The 8,602-nt window shown below is 34.2% G+C and overlaps 1 protein-coding gene across 1 annotated transcript in view; it reads left to right on the top strand.

The window, feature by feature from the left end:
- Nucleotides 1-1,710: 1,710 nt before the first annotated feature.
- Nucleotides 1,711-8,602, top strand: part of EYS (eyes shut homolog) — a 940,845-nt gene continuing 933,953 nt past the window's right edge. Inside the window, exon 1 of the mRNA XM_049818234.1 lies at nucleotides 1,711-1,805. The gene's annotated coding sequence lies outside the window, so the exon portion shown is untranslated. The remainder of the gene's footprint in view (nucleotides 1,806-8,602) is intronic.

Below are 8,602 nucleotides of genomic sequence, written 5' to 3'. Positions count from 1 at the left end.
ATGTTTAATTCAAAAGGGTTCAGAGTATTTAACCCAGGATTACCCATATTGACTCCAAATTAATCTTAATATTATTTTGTTGTTGTTGCTGCTGTTGTTGAAGACAACCCTACACTTCATCTTGATTATCCTAACTCTTACTCAAAAATTAACAGGAAAAAAAAAAATGATTCAACCTGAACCATTTTTTCATGAAGTTTTTGTTTGACCATGGATCAACGATAAATAATTTTTCCAGTATTATTTAAGACCCAAAGAGCAAATATTATGGGGAAATTCATGAGATTTCCCTAAGCAAGCTTTTCCTAGTACTTGCTGCTTTTTTTTCCCCCTTTCCCCCCCCCCCTTTTTTTTTTTTTTTTTTTTTTTTTTAAGGACAGTAGGTAAACCTATTACTTGGCCCTAGCATTGACATAATCAGAAATTCCCTTTGATGCTAATGGTGAGGTCTACTGATGGTGTTATCTTCAGGTTTAAAACACCAAAGTGTCCTGGAGCTACAGACTTAAATCCCGGTAGGACTGAATCAAACTTTAACCTTCAAAGGCAGATAGATCAATTGCTCTTGTGTGATGTTTGGTTTAGACCTTTGAAATGACAGACCTTTCTGTTCTGTTTGGAGACTAAAGCTGCAGTGGCCTTATTCTTGAAGGAAAAGAGTTGCTTTTGTGAATACAGTTAACATGCTTCCCAGAATTATGTAGTGGGTTGGGACACATAATATCTATTTAAAATACCTTGGAACCAAAGACCCTCATTCAAATATAAAATATGATCTCTGTGTATTTATATAAACTTCCCAATTAGCCAATATACTGGAGCTCAGATGTCCTAACAAAAAAAATGAGTCATATTTGGTATTTGAATCAAGTTTTTTGTTTTCAGAAAATATTGTTATGATATTTATTCATCTGATAATGATCAACTAATCAGCAGAGAAAAAGGAAACTCCGAATGATTTGTGAAGTAGAAAAACACTTTAAATAAAGAAAATTTTGAACTGTCAAAGACATGTATCAACCTACATTCTGACAGGTGATACTTCCCAGTTCATGCTGGCTGTGTTCATAAATACCGGTTTTTAATCATAATAGTATTTCAAACTTCATATCACAAAAAATATATTTACAATTCTAAATGAATGACTGAGTATGAAATAATTCCCTGAATCTGAATATTTCCAGGCCTCTATGAATCTGGAATTTGTTGGAAATTTTTCCTCTTTGGATCCCTTCCTAATAATAATTAATGAACTTAAACACAAGAACTTAAAAATTCTTCAGTTTTAGAAGCTGTCAGTTTAAAGACAAATGTTCTGAGGAAGCAAAATATCTTCTTCAGACTAAAAACTGGAAATACAGTATTAATTTTATAAACTTTACATATTGAGTAGAGGTTTTAGGAAGATTAGTTACCTGGCTAGAGAGCTTCCAGACAGATTATGTTTCACTGGTATATATTCTTCTAACATTAATATAAATTCTTTGTACCTATTATCAAATTAATACCTTTGAGGCAGTGAAAGGATTCTTCTGGCAAAGCAAATTGAAAACATTTGGAATTCATTCTTATTTCTTATCAGCAGGATTGCTGTCTAGTCCCTCAAGCAGACAATCTCCAGTACAATACCATCTGATGCTGTCATTAAATCCTCAGCGTCAGGTTTCCGTAGCAACAGAAGAGCTCTCTCTGCTTCACTGTCTGCATCTGAAATCCGGAACAAAAACAGTTAATCTTATGCTGGTTTTCTACGGGGGTTTTTTTGACAGATTTAATCTCAGACCTTCTGTATCTGGAAAGAAGTGGTAAGTAGCAGTTAAAGTTTGTGATTATTAAATTATAGGGCTGTATTTTAGTTGTTGATGTACACGCACACCAGATGGTGGCCTGCTGTATTCATCACCAGATTAGAAAGATAAAGTCTGGGCTATATGTAGGCCTACACACGCGCTTTAAAGTTTACTTTGTAAAGCATAAGAGGTTACAGGGCTTTTGGTGCTTATTTGAGATAGCTAATCTTGGAAAGCTTTACTTTTATTTGATAATAAATTTGACAGGATGAAATTATTCCCAAGGTATTTAAAGTTAGTTTCAATGTTACTGTTTTCACACTGTTATCCCTCTCCGGGCTGACAATAGCAAGCAATATACAAGTTACACAGGGTGTATCCCACTTAGGAGTTATTGTTCACAGAACAGACAACTGTATTTAACTCAAAATATTTGATAATAATTAAAAACTGTGACCAGAACTCACATATGATTTTCATACAGAAAAACTGCACATGCTTCTGAATGTGATATAGAGACTGTGTGTTTGTACTTACTAACATATTCTAAAGAAAAGCTTTTCTGTGTTAACTAAAAACATTAGGATTTTAAATTTCTAAGACAGCCGAATGTTCCAAAAGGCAGTAGAAAGTCCACCCAGCTAGCATGGAGAGCTCCCAGATCAGTGGAGTTTTGAGTTTCATTTTAGTAACTATCCATTCTTTCTCATTATATTTTTATGATCTTATTTTGTTGTTGCAATTGATAACATGTATGATGTTTTCAAGGATTTTTACTTAGATACAGTGTCCATTTTTTGGAAGCAATATTTATACACAATGTAGCTGATACATTTTTAAAAACACCTTCATAAATAAGCCTGAATTACTGTCATTTCCTGGTATACAAAACTTGGCTATATTAATCATGAAAGCTATGATATAGGTTGAATAAAACAGTTGTGACTGTGGCTTTATTACTTAAATTAAACCAAGATATTGTGCCTTTATACTTGTGAAGATTGGAAGAAAAAAGGTAACAGTTTGGTATAATAAGCATTTTTGTTTATAGATTTATGAGAGTATGTTTTGTTATTTTTTAATGGGCCAGGACCTCACTAAGAGGAAGAGATACTATAGCAAGTATCAAGCGCTTTCACAGAATCAGTATTTTTGCCTTTTTGTGAGGCATCTCCAGTTATGACTTCTAGATATATTTATTTTGTACTAAAATCATACCATTATGTGTTATACTAATATTTATGTTAGTATGTTAAAGTTATTTAAATTATATCTTTAATTTTGTGTTTCATTTTTAAGTACTTTGCTAAATAATTCTGGTGATTAGTAAGAGTCTTTAAGCAATTTCATTCAAATACAATGATCATCTAATTAAGGGTTAAGCCTCTTTTCTGAAGTAACCAGGGCAATGATAGTCATTGTCCAATGGCCTTTTCCAAGTAACATCAGTGGTAGCTGGCCTTTGCTAAAGAACAGTCTGATATGAGAGAGAAGATAATCATGTGAAAAGCATGTAAATGTTTACTGAAAATACATTGTAAAGGTAGAATATCATTTTAACATGACATATTTGAAATGTTTTAAACATTGGAAGGCACATACGACTTTTTTATACATGACAGTATTTTAGGTTCATAATATTGCACAACAAAAATGCCACTTGCTTTTTATACATCTCTGAAGAGGAGTTAAATAAACCCACCAGAGGAGTTTGTGCATTTGAGGTATCTAGTTAGGACATTTTCCAACAAGAAAGGGAGTAGGAAATTAGCAGACCCTTGACTACACAGTATTACACTAGCAGCGGCACTGAACTGATTTGAGGATGAACACGGAACGGAAAAAATCCACTTCTTAGACCTTTGGCACAGACCTCTCTTTTGCAGTGATTTGAAGATAGTAATGGGACAGTAGCAAAAACCCCACACATCTTGACCACACATAGGTCATTACAAATGGCACACAGTGCTAAGTACTTCAACCTAGTAAAGATCCCTGTATGTCCTCCCAGTACAGGGCAGCTCTCAACCCACTAGTCTAAGTAGAACCAGTTGTAGAACTCAGGCCACATCTACTGATTTTCAGCAAGTTTCTTAATCAACCCTTGCTTTTTAAATAATTTTTTCTTTCTTCAAAATGCAGTTGGTAGTTTTCTACTATACCAGTGATGTTTCAATAATCAATGTTTCAATAATAACATTTGGACATATTTTGATAACATAATTATTAGAGCTTTATAAGTGCCTAGCCAGACCTTACATTATTTTACTGTAAACACAAAGCAACCCATCCTGTTCAAAAAAGTGTTTCTGAAGAAACAATTTTGCTCATGGGAACACAGTTGAATATTTAAGGCTAAATGGAGGCAGAATTTATTCATTTAGTAAATAGTTAACTGCTTGGCCTGGAGAACCAAAAAAGGGAGTTTATCTGCATCTTAATTTTGCTTGTCTCATTGGTATTCATAATAATGTTAACTATTTAGTAATTTTTTTCTTTAGATTATAGACAAGTAATCCAGCTAAAAAAAAATTGTGAGCAAATTTTAACAAATCATGAACATATTTGCCAAGTTTGGGACCAATTTTTTACTTCTTGTATGCGCTTATGTTGCAGAAAATGTGTGGACGTTTGCACACAAGTTCATCCATGTTTTTCTCCTGTTCTCATTCTTTGTACACATTCCAAATAGTATCAGTGAGCTTTTACATGAATAGGGAAAAAATAAGTAGGCTTTAATATGTAGCTTTTTTTAAAAGTCCCCTCCCCCCCCCCCCCCCCGAAAATGCTATGTAATGAATGTTAAAAATTAGATAATATGATAGTTGGCAAATATAAACCTAGACAATTTGTGTTCCCAGAACCATTTGGGAGGGTGGGTTTTCTTTCTGGTGTGATACATTGTCTTGATTTTTGGTTTCCAATTGCGTTTTTTTTCATAAACATTTGGTAGATAGAGAGAAGATTTATAAGAAAATAAGATTTATTATAGAGTGGACATGCTGACAGGAACTGACTGTGATAGATGCAGCAACACAGTTTCATGTCCATACTGATGCATGTTGTTACTATCTCCCTGTTCCATCAGTCTAGCATCCATTCTCTTGTGCCAGTCAAATTAGTCACATTTAAGCCTCAAATTCCTAAGGCTTATTTGGTTCTGGAGAGTTGATAGGGAAAGAAAAATAATGCCATTGGTTTCACCAATCAAAACCATTCCTTTGGAAAAGATGCTTATGATAAATTAAAATATAAAATAACAGCATTTTCTATATTAAGTTGCAAGCCTTTAGTGATTTTCCAAAAACCCCAACTTTTTATAAAGTTAACAAATCAAATGGACAGATGATCAATGTCAAATCTACTGAAAAACTGCCTTTGCAAATGGAATGCTGGATTAGATCATAATCTGTAACTCAAAGTGCTGATGACCATGTGTATGTTGCTAAGCATGCCTTGGACAAGAGTTGTAGTAAAAGTCACCTTCGTCCTAAAATGTATTTAACGTAAATTCCATACGAAGGTGTGAAAGATATTTAAGGTTAATAAAGATTTCCGAGGTACATGACGAAGAAGCTGTTATTAGCAATAAATATATCTTGAACATTGACTTTCTGGATCAGTCCAATTATTGCAGCAATTATAAATCATAATAATTATTTATTAAATCAAAAGAGACAAAGATTCATGTTTTCTATAAATGGTATTCATTGATGAAAACTGTAAAATATCTTGGCATACTTTACATTGTCAAACTGCTGCTGTTCTGTGGGTTCCTTCTGATCCCCCAATCTTTTACTACCTTTTCTAATTTTGCATGACTCCCAGAGAGTGTGTTCCTTTGGAAATCTTCCTTTGGAAGATAGTAGCTGCCATTGTTTTGTGCATCAGTACTGCAAAACTTAAATAGGGTAAATATGCTATGCAGCGTGAAAGCAGTGGTTAGGTAAAGCTTCTCACGTAAGTAAGTGGTTGCAATGTACGCACTCTGTAGCCTCTTTTTTTCATTAGATGCTCATAGACTTTGTTCTCTTTTTGTCTTCAAGGACCTATAATTGTTGAACACCAGTTGCTTCGCAGATTGAGTGGATGTTTCTTGCATGGCTAACAGCATATAGACAGATCATTGATGGGGTATATGCATTAAAATTTCCTAGGTAAAAGAATGAGTTACATGCGAGTCTTTCCCTTCATGGGTAGGTGCACAAAGCACTGTTCTGCATTAAAAAAAAAAACTGGAAAGGAATTAGGTGGGAAATGAGAGTTATGTAGCTCACCCTTCAGAGGAAGAGGGAATTTAAGGTGCCTGGAAGATTTTAATGTGACAAAAGAAAGGAAGGATATTAGGTTCTTCCAGGACAGGTAGTAATTTTGAAACTGTGGAGCTGTTTGCCTTATTCTATAGTCAAGAGATTAACATGGATTTCCATAGGAGTCTCCTGCTTCTTACAGGGTTTAAGTGACTTCTCGCACTTTCTTGGGGAGGGCCTTAGCCTGTAATTTGTATAGTTATACTTTTCTCTGCTTGCTCACGGAATTGTTATGTATTTTATACAATTTGAGTTAGCGTCAATGAGATACTGAGAAAAACTCAAATCCTGGTATTTAAAGAACTTTACAAAGATGCAGAACATTCAGAAAATACCTGAGCTACTTAGGCTAAAAGGTTATTTTTCTTCATAAATGCCAGCTTCGTGAAATAGCATCTACCTTGCAACTGTTGAAGTAGAAATTATATATTCAGTCTTAAGATGGGCACAATTTGGGGTTTGTTTTGGAGAAAGAGAGAAGAAGGGTTTGTTTCCATTCATATCAATGAAGAAAACCAAATAAATGGTCAGTGATTTTTTTTCTTTTAATCTATCCAAACTGATTTCTCCACTCCTTCCACACTTATGTTAAGCTATTGAACAAAAACTCTAATGCTCCTCCAGTACTATTAAACTACATATGTTGCCAGGGAATTTTAAACCTTCATTAATACAAAGTTTGTGAAATGCTTAAATCTCTAAGTAATTTTATTTTTGCAGATTGTCAATGAAATCAGTGTTGGTGCTTATATGTCTATGATGTGCAAAATTCTATTGCCATATAATACTGAAGAGAAGTGTAAACACGACAATGTCAATTTTATCAGAATATTATATATTTCATTTTGATAATTTTTTCACATAGTCTTAAATTTGAAAGTGCTTGTGATTGTTTTACAATATGTCAAAATAAGTAGATGTGATCGTCATATAAATGTCATATAAAAATTGGTAAATTTCAAAAGACAAAGTTTCTAAAGCAAATACATTTATTCAAAAAAATCCTTTCTGATGTGGAATTTAAATAGAAGCAGATCAACTCCATAATTACCAGTGAAATAAAGAAAACAGATTAGAGGGATGATTATGCTCCTACATATGCTTCTGGTGAGACCAGTGATATAGTACCATTTATGCTGAAAATTGAAAGGAAGCTGATGAGAACTGCAAAAGTCTTTGAGGGGTTGTTGAACATAACCGCTTGTGGTAGAATTCAGGAATGTAACTTTTCAAATGAAGGACTGAAAGCTTGCCTTAATGTATCTTAACAGGGACATTTCACATTAGTGAAATATTTTTCAAATAATGTAAGCATAACATAGAAACTGGTATATAGAAACTGAAGCTAGAAGATGGAAATTGGGAAAAAAGAAGTGGAAGCAATGGAGTTTCCACTACCTGATGTCCACCACAAGACTGGATCTTTTTCTACAAAACATGACTGTCAAATCTAAGTACACAGTGAAATGTAGGGAAAGTAACATAAAATTTTCATACATGGAACTAGAATTATTTCTGTGGGTGGGAAAGGAAAGAATCAATGTCAATTTTAGTATCCGCTGAATTTTTATATATTTGGAGTCTTTTTTTAATATAAGAGCATTATTTTAGCCCACTATGAGTCCCCCAAGTAAGGTCATTTTCAGTGTAAACTGATAACAATTCAAAGTTAAAATAGCAAAATCTGGTTCATACTTTAAAAGTACTGCTTAGGCACAAAAAAGAGGATTCATGGGAGAAGTGCCACAAATAAAGCTTGTCTGAAGCAAAGCACTGAACATAGACACCCAGATTCTGTCTGGTCTTCCTCATAGCTCTTAAATGGGAAACATATGTGGTTACAGTGAATATTTATTTCTCAGATTGCAACACAGCAGTTGTTCAAAGGATATTTGGAAGAGTACTGGGCATGGTGTGTAAAATCCCAGACATTCTGTCTTTTTATGTCTCTGGTAGCATTGGCCAACAAGATTCAGTCCAACACAGCAAGTAGCATGGCCCAATTGAAGCAGATCTTGACAGCAAAACCATTCGTGCAGAAGGCTTGGTATCCACATTATGCATTTCAGGATCTTTATTTTGGATTAACTCTGTTTTCTACCTGGGGACTTGAATGCCTGTTAGCAGTTGGATTTATTAGTTACACATCAGGAGTGCATGTTCTGGTTTAATTTCATTTAAAAGTAATCCTATTCATGTGCTATGTGATGTGATCTGAAGCACTGGAAGTGGGGACAATCGGGATATTTACTTAAAAAACGCATTCCTGATCCAAACGAAAACACTATGTAGCACAGCTCCTCCTTCAGCTGTAGATTTAGCCCTGTACTTTCCCATTTCTTTATGCACCACTGTGTGTTTGAAACAAAGTGTTTTGAAAACCAAAAGTAAGAGCTAAGCAGTCTTTTTACTCAGTAGCGTATCCTCCCGTTTATCCAATGTTCCTTTTTTTTGTGCAATTCCATTTGCAGAGCTGCAGGGAGACATTCTGGAGCCTATTAA

The sequence above is a fragment of the Accipiter gentilis genome, chromosome 15, assembly GCF_929443795.1.
Source record: "Accipiter gentilis chromosome 15, bAccGen1.1, whole genome shotgun sequence".
Lineage (NCBI taxonomy): Eukaryota > Metazoa > Chordata > Aves > Accipitriformes > Accipitridae > Astur > Astur gentilis.
The sequence above is the reverse complement of the archived record's forward strand: the minus strand, read 5'-3'. Positions and strand labels throughout refer to the sequence as shown.